The sequence below is a fragment of the Triticum aestivum genome, chromosome 6D, assembly GCF_018294505.1.
Source record: "Triticum aestivum cultivar Chinese Spring chromosome 6D, IWGSC CS RefSeq v2.1, whole genome shotgun sequence".
Lineage (NCBI taxonomy): Eukaryota > Viridiplantae > Streptophyta > Magnoliopsida > Poales > Poaceae > Triticum > Triticum aestivum.
Genome location: NC_057811.1, coordinates 300,629,686 through 300,648,019, shown reverse-complemented (window position 1 = coordinate 300,648,019; position 18,334 = coordinate 300,629,686).

Genomic DNA, 18,334 nt, shown 5'->3' with positions numbered 1-18,334 from the left:
ATGGAACCACCTGTCCTTTCAGCCCCCACACCGGAATCACTCGCGGGTACTCTACGAGCCGACCCGACTTTAGTCACCACATGTATCATATATCATGTATATAAGTATATACTGTTGGAAATATGCCCTAGAGGCAATAATAAAATGGTTATTATTATATTTCCTTGTTCATGATAATTGTCTATTGTTCATGCTATAATTGTGTTATCCGGAAATCGTAATACATGTGCGAATACATAGACCACAACATGTCCCTAGTGAGCCTCTAGTTGACTAGCTCGTTGATCAACAGATAGTCATGGTTTCCTGACTATGGACATTGGATGTCATTTATAACGGGATCACATCATTAGGAGAATGATGTGATGGACAAGACCCAATCCTAAGCATAGCACAAGATCGTGTAGTTCGTTTGCTAGACCTTTTCCAACTGTCAAGTATCATTTCCTTAGACCATGAGATTGTGCAACTCCCGGATACCATAGGAGTGCTTTGGGTGTGCCAAACGTCACAACGTAACTGGGTGGCTATAAAGGTGCACTACGGGTATCTCCGAAAGTGTCTGTTGGGTTGGCACGAATCGAGACTGGGATTTGTCACTCCGTATGACGGAGAGGTATCTCTGGGCCCACTCAGTAATGCATCATCATAATGAGCTCAATGTGACCAAGTGTTTGGTCACGGGATCATGCATTATGGTACGAGTAAAGTGACTTGCCGGTAACGAGATTGAACAAGGTATTGGGATACCGACGATCGAATCTCGGGCAAGTAACGTACCGATTGACAAAGGGAATTGTATACGGGATTGATTGAATCCTCGACATAGTGGTTCATCCGATGAGATCATCGTGAAACATGTGGGAGCCAACATGGGTATCCAGATCCCGCTATTGGTTATTGACCGGAGAGTCGTCTCGGTCATGTCTGCATGTCTCCCGAACCCGTAGGGTCTACACAGTTAAGGTTCGGTGACGCTAGGGTTGTAGAGATACTAGTATGCGGTAACCCGAAAGTTGTTCGGAGTCCCGGATGAGATCCCGGACGTCACGAGGAATTCCGGAATGGTCCGGAGGTGAAGAATTATATATAGGAAGTCCAGTTTCGGCCACCGGGAAAGTTTCTGGGGTCACGGGTATTGTACCGGGACCACCGGAAGGGTCCCGGGGGTCCACCGGGTGGGGCCACCTATCCTGGAGGGCCCCATGGGCTGAAGTGGGGAAGGGAACCAGCCCCTGGTGGGCTGGTGTGCCCCCCTTGGGCCTCCCCTGCGCCTAGGGTTGGAAACCCTAGGGGTGGGGGGGCGCCCCACTTGACTTGGGCGGCAAGTCCCCCCCTTGGCCGCCACCCCCCTTGAGATGGGATCTCTGGGGGACGGCGCCCCCCTGGACCCCTATATAAAGAGGGGGGAGGGAGGGCAGCCGCACCAAAGCCCCTGGCGCCTCCCTCTCCCTCCCGTCACACCTCTCCCTCTCGCTGAGCTTGGCGAAGCCCTGCCGAGATCCCCGCTGCTTCCACCACCACGCCGTCGTGCTGCTGGATCTCCATCAACCTCTCCCTCCCCCTTGCTGGATCAAGAAGGAGGAGACATCTTCCCCAACCGTACGTGTGTTGAACGAGGAGGTGCCGTCCGTTCGGCGCTCGGTCATCGGTGATTTGGATCACGACGAGTACGACTCCATCAACCCCGTTCACTTGAACGCTTCCGCTCACGATCTACAAGGGTATGTAGACGCACTCATCTCTCTCGTTGCTAGATGACTCCATAGATTGATCTTGGTGATGCGTTGAAAATTTTAAATTTCTGCAACGATCCCCAACAGTGGCATCATGAGCCAGGTTTATGCGTAGTTTCTATGCACGAGTAGAACACAAACTTGTTGTGGGCGTAGATGTTGTCAATTTTCTTGCCACTACTAGTCTTATCTTGCTTCGGCGGCATCGTGGGATGAAGCGGCCCGGACCGACCTTACACGTACGCTTACGTGAGACAGGTTCCATCGACTGACATGCACTAGTTGCATAAGGTGGCTAGCGGGTGTCTGTCTCTCCCACTTTAGTCGAATCGGATTCGATGAAAAGGGTCCTTATGAAGGGTAAATAGAAGTCGGCATATCACGTTGTGGTTTTACGTAGGTAAGAAATGTTCTTGCTAGAAACCTATAGAAGCCACGTAAAAACATGCAACAACAATTAGAGGACGTCTAACTTGTTTTTGCAGCATATGCCTTGTGATGTGATATGGCCAAAAGGATGTGATGAATGAAATATATGTGATGTATGAGATTGATCATGTTCTTGTAATAGGAATCACGACTTGCATGTCGATGAGTATGACAACCGGCAGGAGCCATAGGAGTTGTCTTTATTTTTTGTATGACCCGCGTGTGATTGAATAACACCATGTAAATTACTTTACTTTATTGCTAAACACGTTAGCCATAGAAGTAGAAGTAATCGTTGGCGTGACAACTTCATGAAGACACGATGATGGAGATCATGATGATGGAGATCATGGTGTCATGCCGGTGACGAAGATGATCATGGCGCCCCGAAGATGGAGATCAAAGGAGCAATATGATATTGGCCATATCATGTCACTATTTGATTGCATGTGATGTTTATCATGTTTTACATCTTATTTGCTTAGAACGACAGTAGCTTAAATAAGATGACCCCTCGCAATAATTTCAAGAAAGTGTTCCCCCTAACTGTGCACCGTTGCGAAGGTTCGTTGTTTCGAAGCACCACGTGATGATCGGGTGTGATAGATTCTAACTTTCGAATACAACGGGTGTAAGCCAGATTTACACACACAATACACTTAGGTTTACTTGACGAGCCTAGCCTATACAGACATGGCCTCGGAACAGGGAAGACCGAAAGGTCGAGCATGAGTTGTATAGAAGATACGATCAACATGAAGATGTTCACCGATGTTGACTAGTCTGTCTCACGTGATGATCGGACATGGCCTAGTTGACTCGGATCATGTTTCACTTAGATGACTAGAGGGATGTCTATCTGAGTGGCAGTACATTGAATAATTTGATTAGATGAACTTAATTATCATGAACTTAGTCTAAAATCTTTACAATATGTCTTGTAGATCAAATGGCCCACGCTAATGTTGCCCTCAACGTCAATGCGTTCCTAGAGAAAACCAAGCTGAAAGATGATGGCAGCAACTATACGGACTGGGTCCGGAACCTGAGGATCATCCTCATAGCTGCCAAGAAAGATTATGTCCTAGAAGCACCACTAGGTGACGCACCCATCCCAGAGAACCAAGACGTTATGAACGCTTGGCAGCAGCGTGCTGATGATTACTCCCTCGTTCAGTGCGGCATGCTTTACAGCTTAGAACCGGGGCTCCAAAAGCGTTTTGAGCAACACAGAGCATATGAGATGTTCGAAGAGCTAAAAATGGTTTTCCAAGCTGATGCCCGGGTCGAGAGATATGAAGTCTCCGACAAGTTCTTCAGTTGTAAGATGGAGGAAAATAGTTCTGTCAGTGAGCACATACTCAAAATGCCTGGGTTACACAACCGCTTGACTCAGCTGGGAGTTAATCTCCCGGATGACGCCGTCATTGACAGAATCCTTCAGTCGCTTCCACCAAGCTACAAGAGCTTTCTGATGAACTTCAATATGCAGGGGATGGAAAAGACCATTCCTGAGGTATATTCAATGCTGAAATCAGCGGAGGTGGAGATCAAAAAGGAACATCAAGTTTTGATGGTGAATAAAACCACTAAGTTCAAGAAAGGCAAGGGTAAGAAGAACTTCAAGAAGGACGACAAGGGAGTTGCCGTGCCCGGTAAGCCAGTTGCCGGGAAGAAGCCAAAGAATGGACCCAAGCCTGAGACTGAGTGCTTTTATTGCAAGGGAAGTGGTCACTGGAACCGGAACTGCCCCAAGTACTTAGCGGACAGGAAGGCCGGCAACACCAAAGGTATATGTGATATACATGTTATTGACGTGTACCTTACCAGCACTCGTAGTAGCTCCTGGGTATTTGATACCGGTGCGGTTGCTCATATTTGTAACTCAAAGCAGGAGCTGCGGAATAAACGGAGACTGGCAAAGGACGAGGTGACGATGCGCGTCGGGAATGGTTCCAAGGTCGATGTGATCACCGTCGGCACGCTACCTCTACATTTACCTACGGGATTAGTTTTAAACCTCAATAATTATTATTTAGTGCCAGCTTTGAGCATGAACATTGTGTCAGGATCTCGTTTAATTCGAGATGGCTACTCATTTAAATCCAAGAATAATGGTTGTTCTATTTATATGAGAGATATGTTTTATGGTCATGCCCCGCTGGTTAATGGTTTATTCTTAATGAATCTCGAACGTAGTGTTACACATATTCATAGTGTGAGTACCAAAAGATGTAAGGCTGATAATGATAGTCCCACATACTTGTGGCACTGCCGTCTTGGTCACATTGGTGTCAAGCGCATGAAGAAGCTCCATGCTGATGGACTTTTAGAGTCTCTTGATTACGAATCATTTGACACGTGCGAACCATGCCTCATGGGTAAGATGACCAAGACTCCGTTCTCCGGAACAATGGAGAGAGCAACCAACTTGTTGGAAATCATACATACTGATGTGTGCGGTCCAATGAGTGTTGAGGCTCGCGGTGGCTATCGTTATGTTCTCACTCTCACTGATGACTTGAGTAGATATGGGTATGTCTACCTAATGAAACACAAGTCTGAGACCTTTGAAAAGTTCAAGGAATTTCAGAGTGAGGTTGAGAATCAACGTGACAGGAAAATAAAATTCTTACGATCAGATCGTGGAGGGGAATATTTGAGTCACGAATTTGGCACGCACTTAAGAAAATGTGGAATAGTTTCACAACTCACGCTGCCTGGAACACCTCAGCGAAATGGTGTGTCCGAATGTCGTAATCGCACTCTATTGGATATGGTGTGATCTATGATGTCTCTTACCGATCTACCGCTCTCATTTTGGGGCTATGCTTTAGAGACTGCCTTCACTTTAAATAGGGCTCCGTCGAAATCCGTTGAGACGACACCGTATGAATTATGGTTTGGGAAGAAACCTAAGCTGTCGTTTCTAAAAGTTTGGGGATGCGATGCTTATGTCAAGAAACTTCAACCTGAAAAGCTCGAACCCAAGTCGGAAAAATGCGTCTTCATAGGATACCCTAAGGAAACCATTGGGTATACCTTCTACCTCAGATCCGAAGGCAAGATCTTTGTTGCCAAGAACGGGTCCTTTCTGGAGAAAGAGTTTCTCTCGAAAGAAGTAAGTGGGAGGAAAGTGGAACTTGATGAAGTACTACCTCTTGAACCGGAAAGTAGCGCAGCTCAGGAAGATGTTCCTGTGGTGCCTGCACTGACTAGAGAGGAAGCTAATGATGATGATCAAGGTACTTCGCATCAAGTTACTACTGAACTTCGTAGGTCCACGAGGACACGTTCCACACCAGAGTGGTATGGCAACCCTGTCCTGGAAATCATGTTGTTAAACAACGGTGAACCTTCAAACTATGAAGAAGCAATGGCGGGCCCAGATTCCGACAAATGGCTAGAAGCCATGAAATCCGAGATAGGATCCATGCATGAAAACAAAGTGTGGACTTTGACAGACTTGCCCGATGATCGGCGAGTGATAGAAAACAAATGGATCTTTAAGAAGAAGACATACGCGGATGGTAATGTGACCATCTATAAGGCTCGACTTGTCGCTAAGGGTTATCGACAAGTTCAAGGGGTTGTCTACGATGAGACTTTCTCACCCGTAGCGAAGCTGAAGTCCGTCCGAATCATGTTAGCAATTGCCGCATTCTATGATTATGAGATATGGCAAATGGACGTCAAAACGGCATTCCTTAACGGCATCCTTAAGGAAGAATTGTATATGATGCAGCCGGAAGGTTTTGTCGATCCTAAGAACGCTAACAAGGTATGCAAGCTCCAGCGCTCCATCTATGGGCTGGTGCAAGCATCTCGGAGTTGGAACATTCGATTTGATGAGATGATCAAAGCGTTTGGGTTTACACAGACTTATGGAGAAGCCTGTGTTTACAAGAAAGTGAGTGGGAGCTCTGTAGCATTTCTCATATTATATGTGGAAGACATACTGTTGATGGGAAATGATATAGAATTCTTGGGAAGCACAAAGGGCTACTTGAACAAGTGTTTTTCAATGAAGGACCTTGGAGAAGCTGCTTATATATTAGGCATCAAGATCTATAGAGATAGATCAAGACGCCTCATTGGTCTTTCACAGAGTACGTACCTTGACAAGATATTGAAGAAGTTCAATATGGATCAGTCCAAGAAGGGGTTCTTGCCTGTATTGCAAGGTGTGCAATTGAGCACGGCTCAATGCCCGACCACGGCAGAAGATAGAGAAAAGATGAGTGTCGTCCCCCATGCCTCGGCCATAGGGTCTATTATGTATGCCATGCTGTGTACCAGACCTGATGTAAACCTTGCCGTAAGTTTGGCAGGAAGGTACCAAAGTAATCCCGGCATGGAACACTAGACAGCGGTCAAGAATATCCTGAAGTACCTGAAGAGTACTAAGGATATGTTTCTCATTTATGGAGGTGACGAAGAGCTCGTCGTAAAGGGTTACGTCGATGCTAGCTTCGACACAGATCTGGATGACGCTAAGTCACAAACCGGATATGTGTATATTTTGAATGGTGGGGCAGTAAGCTGGTGCAGTTGCAAGCAAAGCGTTGTGGCGGGATCTACATGTGAAGCGGAATACATGGCGGCCTCAGAGGCAGCACAAGAAGCAATCTGGGTGAAGGAGTTCATTACTGACCTAGGAGTTATTCCAGATGCGTCGGGCCCGATGACTCTCTTCTGTGACAACACTGGAGCTATTGCCCTTGCCAAGGAGCCCAGGTTTCACAGGAAGACCAGGCATATCAAGCGTCGCTTCAACTCCATTCATGAAAATGTTCAAAATGGAGACATAGATATTTGTAAAGTACATACGGACCTGAATGTAGCAGATCCGTTGACTAAACCTCTCCCTAGAGCAAAACATGATCAACACCGGAACTATATGGGTGTTCGATTCATCACAATGTAACTAGATTATTGACTCTAGTGCAAGTGGGAGACTATTGGAAATATGCCCTAGAGGCAATAATAAAATGGTTATTATTATATTTCCTTGTTCATGATAATTGTCTATTGTTCATGCCATAATTGTGTTATCCAGAAATCGCAATACATGTGTGAATACATAGACCACAACATGTCCCTAGTGAGCCTCTAGTTGACTAGCTCGTTGATCAACAGATAGTCATGGTTTCCTGACTATGGACATTGGATGTCATTGATAACGGGATCACATCATTAGGAGAATGATGTGATGGACAAGACCCAATCCTAAGCATAGCACAAGATCGTGTAGTTCGTTTGCTAGAGCTTTTCCAAATGTCAAGTATCATTTCCTTAGACCATGAGATTGTGCAACTCCCGGATACCATAGGAGTGCTTTGGGTGTCCCAAACGTCACAACGTAACTGGGTGGCTATAAAGGTGCACTACGGGTATCTCCGAAAGTGTCTGTTGGGTTGGCACGAATCGAGACTGGGATTTGTCACTCCGTATGACGGAGAGGTATCTCTGGGCCCACTCGTTAATGCATCATCATAATGAGCTCAATGTGACCAAGTGTTTGGTCACGGGATCATGCATTACGGTACAAGTAAAGTGACTTGCCGGTAACGAGATTGAACAAGGTATTGGGATACCGACGATCGAATCTCAGGCAAGTAACGTACCGATTGTCAAAGGGAATTGTATACGGGATTGATTGAATCCTCGACATCGTCGTTCATCCGATGAGATCATCGTGAAACATGTGGGAGCCAACATGGGTATCCAGATCCCGCTGTTGGTTATTGACCGGAGAGTCGTCTCGGTCATGTCTGCATGTCTCCCGAACCCGTAGGGTCTACACACTTAAGGTTCGGTGATGCTAGGGTTGTAGAGATACTAGTATGCGGTAACCCGAAAGTTGTTCGGAGTCCCGGATGAGATCCCGGACGTCACGAGGAGTTCCGGAATGGTCCGGAGGTGAAGAATTATATATAGGAAGTCCAGTTACGGCCACCGGGAAAGTTTCGGGGGTCACCGGTATTGTACCGGGACCACCGGAAGGGTCCCGGGGGTCGACCGGGCCTCCTATCCCGGAGGGCCCCATGGGCTGAAGTGTGGAAGGGAATCAGCCCCTGGTGGGCTAGTGCGCCCCCCTTGGGCCTCCCCTGCGCCTAGGGTTGGAAACCCTAGGGGTGGGGGGGCGCCCCACTTGACTTGGGGGGCAAGTCCCCCCCTTGGCCGCCCCCCCTTGAGATGGGATCTTTGGGGGCCGGCGCCCCCCTGGACCCCTATATAAAGAGGGGGGAGGGAGGGCAGCCGCACCAAAGCCCCTGGCGCCTCCCTCTCCCTCCCGTGACACCTTTCCCTCTCGCTGAGCTTGGCGAAGCCCTGCCGAGATCCCCGCTACTTCCACCACCACGCCGTCGTGCTGCTGGATCTCCATCAACCTCTCCCTCCCCCTTGCTGGATCAAGAAGGAGGAAACGTCTTCCCCAACCGTACGTGTGTTGAACGCGGAGGTGCCGTCCGTTCGGCGCTCGGTCATCGGTGATTTGGATCACGACGAGTACGACTCCATCAACCCCGTTCACTTGAACGCTTCCGCTCGTGATCTACAAGGGTATGTAGATGCACTCATCTCTCTCGTTGCTAGATGACTCCATAGATTGATCTTGGTGATGCGTAGAAAATTTTAAATTTCTGCAACGATCCCCAACATATACCCATGATCACCTCCGGAGTGATCACGGCCCGGTAGTATAGCCATTGATGTAGAGCCATTGATGATAAACTAGCATCCTATACTAAGCATTTAGGATTGCAGGTAAAGGTGACAACAGTAGTAGCAAAGACAGGCTATGCATCAGAATAGGATTAACGGAAAGCAGTAACATGCTACACTACTCTAATGCAAGCAGTAGAGAGAAGGAATAGGCGATATCGGGTTGATCAGGGGGGCTTGCCTGGTTGCTCTGGCAAGGAGGGGTCGTCAACAACGTAGTCGATTGGGCAGCAGCGACGGCGTCAGTCTCGTAGTCTACCGGAGAGAAGAGGGGGAAGAAACAGTGAATACAATGCAAACATAAGCATGACGATGCATGACACTAAAAGTAACGGTGCCAGGTGTGCCCTAACGCGGTAGGAGGTGATACCAGTGAAGGGGGGAAACATCCGGGAAAGTATCCACGGTGTTTCGCATTTTCAGACAGATGAACCGGCGGAGGAAAGTTGTGTGTTCACTATGCTAGGGACGTGTGGCGGACGAACGGGCTGCGTATCCGGATTCGTCTCGTCGTTCTGAGCAATTTTCATGTACAAAGTATTTTCATTTGAGCTAAAGTTTATGTTATATTAATTTTTAAATATTTAATCAATTTTCTGGAATTAATAAATTAATTTAATACGAAGATTAATTAACGCGTCAGCATGATGTCAGGGTGGCGTCAGTAGTCAACAGGATGTTGACTGGTCAAAACTAACATGGGGGACTCACTTGTCATAGACAGAGGAGTTAACAAGTGGATAAAAAATTAATTAAACTAACTAATTAAGTAGAAGGGCCCACAAGTCAGTGTCTAATTAGATAAACTAATTAAGTTTTAGTTATGAAACATTAATTAAGTGGGTGGGGCCCATTGGTCAGTGACACAAGAGGGGGGTCATTGGCGGTTAATTAATCGGAGTTAACCCGCGGCTAACCGCCGACGTTAAGCCGAGGCGCCGGAGTTGGCCATCCGGCCATTTCTGGCGACGGTTCGAAGCGCCGGTAGGCTCGTTGGAGAGCCGGCGATGCGGCACAGCTGATGGTGCTTGCGGGGCTGCTCGTGGCGTGCGGCGGCGACAGCGGCGAGCTGAGCGGCGGCTGGCGCTCGGCCAGCAGATAGCAGCGGCAGCAGGGCAGGGGAAGTGCAGCGTGCGCGGGGAAGCCGACGTGGCGCGAGCACGCGTGGGCGCGCGACCGGGCAAGGCACGGGCGCGAGCTTGGGCACGGCGGGAGCAGCAGCAGCGCAACCAGGGGCGGAGCCAGAAAATTTAGCCATTGGGTTCATTTATTGACTTTGCTGTGAAAAGTTTTGATATAAATTAATTAAGTAAAAACAGGTGTACCCAGTGTTGAAAATACCCACACAAAGTAGGGTCTAGGGAAGGGAATTTCTAGATAGGCTACCCTAGCATAATAATTCTGCCAGGAAGCTAGTTCGAACTCAGGATCTTGAGGTCACAAGTGGAAGTGTAAAATCTAACTTCAGATAATCTTACAACAAAGATTATACCACTCCAAAATAACTTACTGAAATATTATATCATATATTGTGTTACATAAATACCGAAGAGTGCACGACATACCTGTTACATGATTATAGGACTTCATAACTTCAGATAAAGCTTCTCATCTTCCTGTAAGCATTGAAGAAAATGACTAGTTTGAAATGTTCAAAATTACTACCAGTAATTTCTAATGCCTCACTCTCAGTCTTGTCCTTATTGTTATCCCTATAAAAAGATAGCAGCAATAACAAAAGGTCGTATGCATCTTGTCACTATACTAAGTCAACCACCATATTCATAATATCATTCTAGATTAAATCTTGGTGAAGCATCTCCAATTCCAATGAACCTCTAGGAATAATCAAAATTAAGTCGTATCTTCTAAGGTCCTATTGTTATAGATATGTTCACCTAATCTCATATTGCTTCTTAGAATTTTTTATGTAATCTGAAATTCTCTTTTGATCAGCCGGATTACTTGCAGCATCGATATTAATTTGATGCCCTTTGCCTGGGTCTAACAGCTGGACTTGAAGTGTCTGTATCATTATCTATACCTGGAAATTGATTTTTAGTTGACAAATATGGTTCCACACTCTAGATCAATAAAGTATAGGGGATAAGCAATTCAAAAACTAGGGCAAAAAACAATACTATAATGACATACGCATTCCTGGACATACGAGACTAGAGAGGAGATGTGGAGATTGTGATTCATTACAATGAATTTGGATTAGTTCTTGGCCCGTCGTTCAATAGCTGGCATCTGGCGACCAATCAACGACGGAACGCCGAGCAAGAGAGACGAGATTGTTGAGTTATTTTAGGAAGTGATTGCGCGAATAGGAAAGGCAAGATGCGGCTGCCGAGTATTCGTACAGAGAATTGGCGAACGAATTGACCTAGGCACTCTACATGGGCTTTTGGGCTTTCGATTGGCTAGTACGTGGGATCCTATTTTTGTTTGCTTTCTCTTCCTTTCCTATACGTGCGATCCTGGTTTGATGGGTTCAGCGACGATTTTCTGTTGGGTTCATACCAAACAAATACTCGTACGCATGTAGTGCCGCGGAAGAACCGTTGGGTTCAGCTGAACCCAACGGCTCAACGCTGGCTCCGCCGCGCAACCACGGGAGTTCACGGGCGGCAGCGGACGACGCTCGTCGAGGAGACGACTAAGGGGCACAGGAGAGGGCAAGGGAGGGATGCGGTGCTCACTGTCGTTGAGGGGAAGGCCCGTGGAGGCCGGCGGCTGTCATAGGGCGGTGGAATTGATGGCGGCAGTGGCGGACGGCGTCGAGGAGGAAGAAGTCGAAGGCAACGTTGGTGGCATTCCTCGATCCCAATCCAGCGGCGTAGTCGATGGGGACGGCGTCGATGCTCTTCCCAGACACCAGCAGACGGAGGACGGTGGCCGCATTGGTGAGGCATCATGGCGGCGAGACCGCTCGGACATGGGCAGAGCTGGGGAGGCGAGGACAGAGAGGGCGAGATCTGGGAGGGAGCGGGTGGTCGAGTGGGGAGGGGATCCCGAGTAGGCGCGGGCGTGGCACCCTTATCGCCTCCCCGCCGGCGTGGCACCCTGGGACGGTGCACCCAGTCCGGCGGGGCTGCGCCCGGGCGCCCGGTCGCATGAACAGGGGGAGGGGAAGGAGACGACCAGGGGGGCTGGGCCGGGGTCTACCACTGTGGTCTGAGGCCCAAGGCAGTGAGGGGGGCTTTTCTCTCTTTTACTTTTTCTCTTTTGTATTTTCCTTTTCTCTTTTATAGTTTATGTTTTCTATTAGTTCTTTTCATTTTAGTTTTTGTAAAATATACAACTAGCCCCTAAATTAGTATTAGTAATACGATTACCGTGACAAATAATTTGGCAACTAAATAAAATAGTTTTACATTTGTTTATTATGTAAAAGTATTTAATAATTTTTTAGCCCCTGTTTTATTCATCTAAGAGCATTTAAAAACTTTATAAAAAATGTGGTTTCAACATGACAAATATCCAGGGATCATTTTCCACACTTTGAACATTTTAGTTTCCATGTTTGACAAATTTGAATTTTTGACTTTAAATTTGAATTTGAATTTTGAACAGTGATTTGGATCAAGTGAGGATTAGCAATAGTAATGTGATGACATGACACCATTAACAGGTGTTTATTGTAGCTTAATTATTCGGGCGTCACAATTCTCCTCCACGACAAGAAATCTCGTCCCGAGATTTAAGAGGTAGTGAAAGGGGAAAGGTTTGGTAACGAATCTAGCGGGTCTTCTCATTCTGGCTTGCTCTTCTCGAAGAGGCCGATCCAATACATTGATGTCTTCATTTCTCTGCTTCAGGTCATCATGATGAAGTCGGCATCCTTTCTTCGAGAACTCCATCGTACTTACGAAAGAATAAAGGATGGTTATTCAGAAAGAACGGACCTCTGCAAGGTTGACTACCTGGTAGCTAACATCGGGGAAGGTGGCGGAAAGTAAATCTCGAGCTGAAACTTAAGAAAATTTTGGGAGCAAAGTAAGAAGTTACCATGAGCAGTTTAAGCGCGTAGGCAATCGTTTGATTCCTGCAACAGGGCGTGAAAGGAGTTCAGAGCAACGGGAATAAGTATTGGGTCTGATACCAGAATAGATCGTCTCTAGGGAGGTGACCCGTGAACTACATACGGAGTAAAATAGGAGGAATAACTTTGGCCACAGGGGTGTACAGGAGAGTCAGGTTTCGATCCCCTGGAACTGTGGGTTATGGGCCCACCATGTGGTTAAAAGTAGGAAGGGCGTTGACATCTTGCACGGTCATGATAGCAAAGCATGTTAGAGGATAGTCTGTCAGTTATGTCAGCAACAACATTGGTACCAAGGGCGAAGGACGAAGAGAACCATTTTCCTGCTCGTTGGAACGAGGCGGACCAATAGGCAAGGTTCTTCTCCATCGGTGGTACCGTAATGTCATCAACAATAGTAACAGGGTTTTACTGACAGAGTTGTACAACGAGGTGCTTACCTAAGCAGGGAATTATCACCGCTTATATCATATAGATCACAAGAAGGATTAAACAAACCAATGGAAAGGAAAATGTGATTATTGGATTAAACAGAACAAGGGAAAGGAAAATGTGTTTAAACACATATTCCAGGTGTATATCCTCCCCAAGGGCAAGAACAACATGACATCCATGACATGATAGAAAGTAGAAAACCAATTAGGTAAGGGGAGAGGAATTTCATGACGTTACCCATACAACGCTGTTAGGATAAATGATAAAGAAAATTTAGCATTGTTCTTCAAATGTTCTTATTGAAAATCGGAGTACCATAGACATGCTTCGAGATAGCATTGACATGGTCTTCAAGCAAAGGTCGGACTTGGATACACCAAGGATTGATCAGGAACAACTTATAGAATAAGTCTCACAATTTCCTCATGGAAGAATGGTTAACCTTGCTAAAAGGAAGAACTATAACAATTGGCCCTCCGGCCAGGTGTGCTAGGCATGACATCAACTTATCAGGTCAAAGAGCAGTGTTATAACTCTCGGGAATATGTTCCAACCATCATATCTGACCGAGTTTCAAATCTGACTGGTGTCAGGACACCTTAGACTCAGGATGCCTGGGAAATTGACGAGGAGACATTGTAAGATTCTCGGGAAATGAACTATGGAAGCGAGTTCTGAAACAAGAGTTCATCATTAAACCAAGGAGAGGATGAGGAGGTGGCTGATGGACTCAGCGACATAGCATCGAGATTTCGAAAAAGATGGATTTCCACAATTATGTGAATAAGGAGATAACATTTGTCAGATCAAATGATATAATGATGTATGCTCAAGGAAAGCATACACAATTAAACATTGGTTGAAAGGTGCAAACTCTCAAGAAGGCGCTGGCAGAGGCCCAAAAGAAAGCGACAAAGGAGCAATCCGCCCGTGAAAAACACGAGGCTAGGGTTGATGAGGTCCAGCAGGAGCTCCAGGACGCCGTGAAGAAATGTGAGTCCTTGGAGTGGAATATTGCGGATCAAGAGACCGAACTCGCCAAGGCTCGCCAAAGCGCACAAGATGCCCGGGTTGAAGCCCAGGGTGCCCTCCAGGAAATCCAAGAGGCCAGAAAAATCGCGGCAGGTAAGGCCTTCATTATGCAGAGCAAATATGTGAAGAAGAGGTATCTCTTACTAACCCGGATTTGGAGTTCTCCAGGAGCATTTGCGGATTTACCGCGCAGTGTTGCCGCCGCTGCGGAATTCTTCCGAGCCGAAGAGGGGAGCTCGACGGAGAAGTTGTTCTGGTCGCAATACCTTGCGCCAGAACATCTGGTGCCCTTTAGCGACCAGCTAAAACAGCTGGTCGAACTGCATAGGGTGGCCGATCTAGCCATCAAGGATTTGATAATCCGGCTGTGGCCTGCCGAAGCCATACCCAGCAGTCACTTCGGGCTCGTGAAGCGGCTGGCCAATGCATGCCCCGGCTTGACGTCATCAAGCGGTCGGTCTGCATCGAGGGTGCGCGGATGGCCTTTGCCCGCGTCAAGGTGTAGTGGGCGAAGATGAACGCCGTCAAGCTCGCGACCGAGGGACCGCCCGCTGGCAAGGAGCACCGCATGCCCGAGTGGTATTTTGATGATGTCCTGGAGGGTTCCCGCACTGTAGCGGAGCAATGTGTAAGGACATTATTTTTGAATGAATACATTCATGTTATCCTGTCCTGTATGGTGAAACAAGGCTGATATGTAATATAATGCTTGTTATTATTTAAAAAATTTACCTCCTGTGCGGCCGTTTTGTTAAATCTGAGAGTTGGCTAGTCGTTGACCTCAATGAAAGCACCAATGTCGGTGTCAAAACCGGCGGATCTCTTGTAGGGGGTCCCGAACTGTGCGTCTAAGGTCGATGGTAACAGGAGACAGGGGACACGATGTTTACCCAGGTTCGGACCCTCTCTATGGAGGTAATATCCTACTTCCTTCTTGGTTGATCTTAATGAATATGCGTATTACAAGAGTTGATCTACCACGAGATCGTAATGGCTAAAACCCTAGAAGTCTAGCCTGTATGATTATGATTGCCTCTACGGACTAAACCCTCCGGTTTATATAGCCACCGGAGGGGACTAGGGTTGTACAAAGTCGGTTACAGAGAAAGGAATCTTCATATCCGAACGCCAAGCTTGCCATCAACGCCAAGGAGAGTCCCGTCTGGACACGGGTGAGAGTCTTCGGTCTTGTATCTTCACAGCCCATCAGTCCGGCCCATGTCCAACAGGCCGGACGCCCGAGGACCCCTTAATCCAGGACTCCCTCACCAAGGGTACGACACCAACTCGAAATCAAGCTTGTTGTTCAAGGCGAAATGATAAGACGAGGATGATCGACGTAAGCATAGCTAATCGTCAAAAATTGTGCTCCGGGAAGAAGGACCAGGTAGCACCGTTAAAACTTAGCACGATAATGATATAGCCGATCAAGCTAGGAATGACTTGAAGGACTCGTAAGCAACGAAAATTATTTAGAGTTATTGAATCAGTGTGCGGACTCGATTTATTATTCGGTGTTCTCGGTTGACGACAAACCAGAACCTAGGAACAATTCGATTCGGTGAGAAATAACAGTTGATGAAGAACCCATAAGAAGTTATGCAGTTCCATGATATTCTTGCTCGATGGTAGATCAAACTAAAGGTTGGACTGGTGTATTGATCCGCAGAAGACAAGTGCTTAAACTTGCCCGAGAAATGGGATCAAAGAAGAACAATATGGTCAGAACCATAGCTACAAGTGATCCAATTTAATCACACCAAAAGAATTATCCAAATGATTAAATATTTTGTAAGAAGCTTCCATGATAAGTTCCACATCGGGTCCATGGGCATGAACACAAAATTCAAGGTCGACTCTGTAGAGACCCGAGCTCAGACGGTCAAGCCTCTGTGTTCAGTGTCATCCCTGGATCGGTAATGCTGACACACACAGTACTCGAAGGATTTATAACAGAGTAGCAATCACACACTTATTACATCGAATGTCTCAAAAGAGAACTTATTACAATAATTATGGCTTAAGGCCATCAAAATAAGATAACAGCGGAAGGCTTGAAAGATAAAGTGAGTCCATCAACTCCAACGGCATAGCTGAGTGCATGACAAACGACCTAGCGCACCTTACTCCTCGTCTGAAAAGTCTACAATGTAATATGTTGCAGCCCGAAAACGGGTCAGCACATGGAATATGCTGGCAATATAACACAGTAGAGCAATGAACAGATAAATGCTATCACTACATGCATATATGGCTGGTGGAGGCTCTAAGGTTATATTGTTTTGCGAAAAAGCCAATTTTCCCTACAACAAAGGAATAAATTTTATTTAGTATCATGGTGGTTGAAACATCATTGAGAAGGTTCCTCCAACTCAATCCCAATTAAAGTAGTCGTTATCATCCCAACAAATTAATTTAAAGTGATGAGATCAAATCAATAATTCAAGTACCAGATACTCAAGATGTCCATAACCGGGGACACGGCTAACCATGATTAGTTTATACACTCTGCAGAGGTTTGCGCACTTTTCCCCACAAGACTCGTTCTCCTCCCTTTGATTTCTCGCACTGCATGGTGTTTGAGAAACGGATGACCGAGACACAGTCTTTCAGAAGCATTTACTCTTTACTCTGGGTAGGCAGTTACACCTACTTTCCCTCTACATCTACTAGCCTACCACTGAAAGAGGTCACGCAACATAGTCAACTATGCCAGAGCCCATAATGGCTTGTGGCTGCACACAGAAGTTTCTAGCATGAATAATCTTATGACCCCTTTGAGCCTGGGTGGCGGACCGTAGGATGATCACACGGGTACTCCGGGATATCCTAGGACAACACTGGATTCTCCAGGTGCCCACAAGCAATCCACCCAGATGTGTATTAAAGTTGCCACCTTAAGTTGAACCATTAATTAACAACTCACATCGGTCATGGATTCACTCAACCCCAATCCACGTCTACGAGCATAGCATGGCAATATAAGCATAACGTAGAAGTAACTCCCAGGGGTTTAATAATAAACAGGGCAATAGGTTCCACCTCATCATATACTTCCCAAGTACCCACAAGTTAATCACATCCTAGTCATGCAGTGTTTGAGGATTGAAACTAATGCATAAAAACTGGGTATGAAAGAGTATGATCAATGTGTTACTTGCCTTGCTGACGATCTGCAAATCCTAGAGACTCGTAGTAGCACGCTTCGCACTCCGGGAATTCTACCACAAACAAACAATAGCACACATAAGCACTCAAGCAAAGATGCACGGGTCAAACTCAAATAAGAAGATCTAACCAGAAAGTTCAACTGAAGAACTCCGGTTTGCAAAAAGAATCAAATCAAACGGAGCAACGAAACTCAAACCACGAAAGAAACAAGATCCGTTTACTAAATTGGACTAAAGTCAAATTTTACAGCACCAAAATCTTGTTCAAGTTGGTTAAACAGAAAGAGGACTTCGAGACGAAGATCTAGGCGCTTGTTTCACCTGATTTGGATAAACGAGCAAAAAGTTATACTAGATCGAAGATTAGGGCAGGAATCGCGATCGAAAATAATCGCGAAAAAACCCTGGAAAAAGAAAAACTAACGAACAGGCTAACGAATGAACGTTCGCTGTCTGCGGCTAACGGATGAACGGCGTTCGTTAAAACGAACGTACGGACGAACGTCTGCTATTTAACTAAACCGACGGAAAACCGAACGAACCAAAAAAAATGAATCTAGGGTTTTACTAAAAAAACCGAGCGGTTTTTCTGAAAAATAACCAAGACAGCGGCGGCGGCGGCTACTTCCGGCGATGTTCCGGCAGGCAGCGAGGGGCAACGGCGGCGGCTCCGGCGGGCGGTCGACGGCGGCGGCGCGACGGGGAGGCGGCGGCTCGGCGCAGCGGCGGAGGCAGGCGCGGGCGGCGGGGCGTCGCTA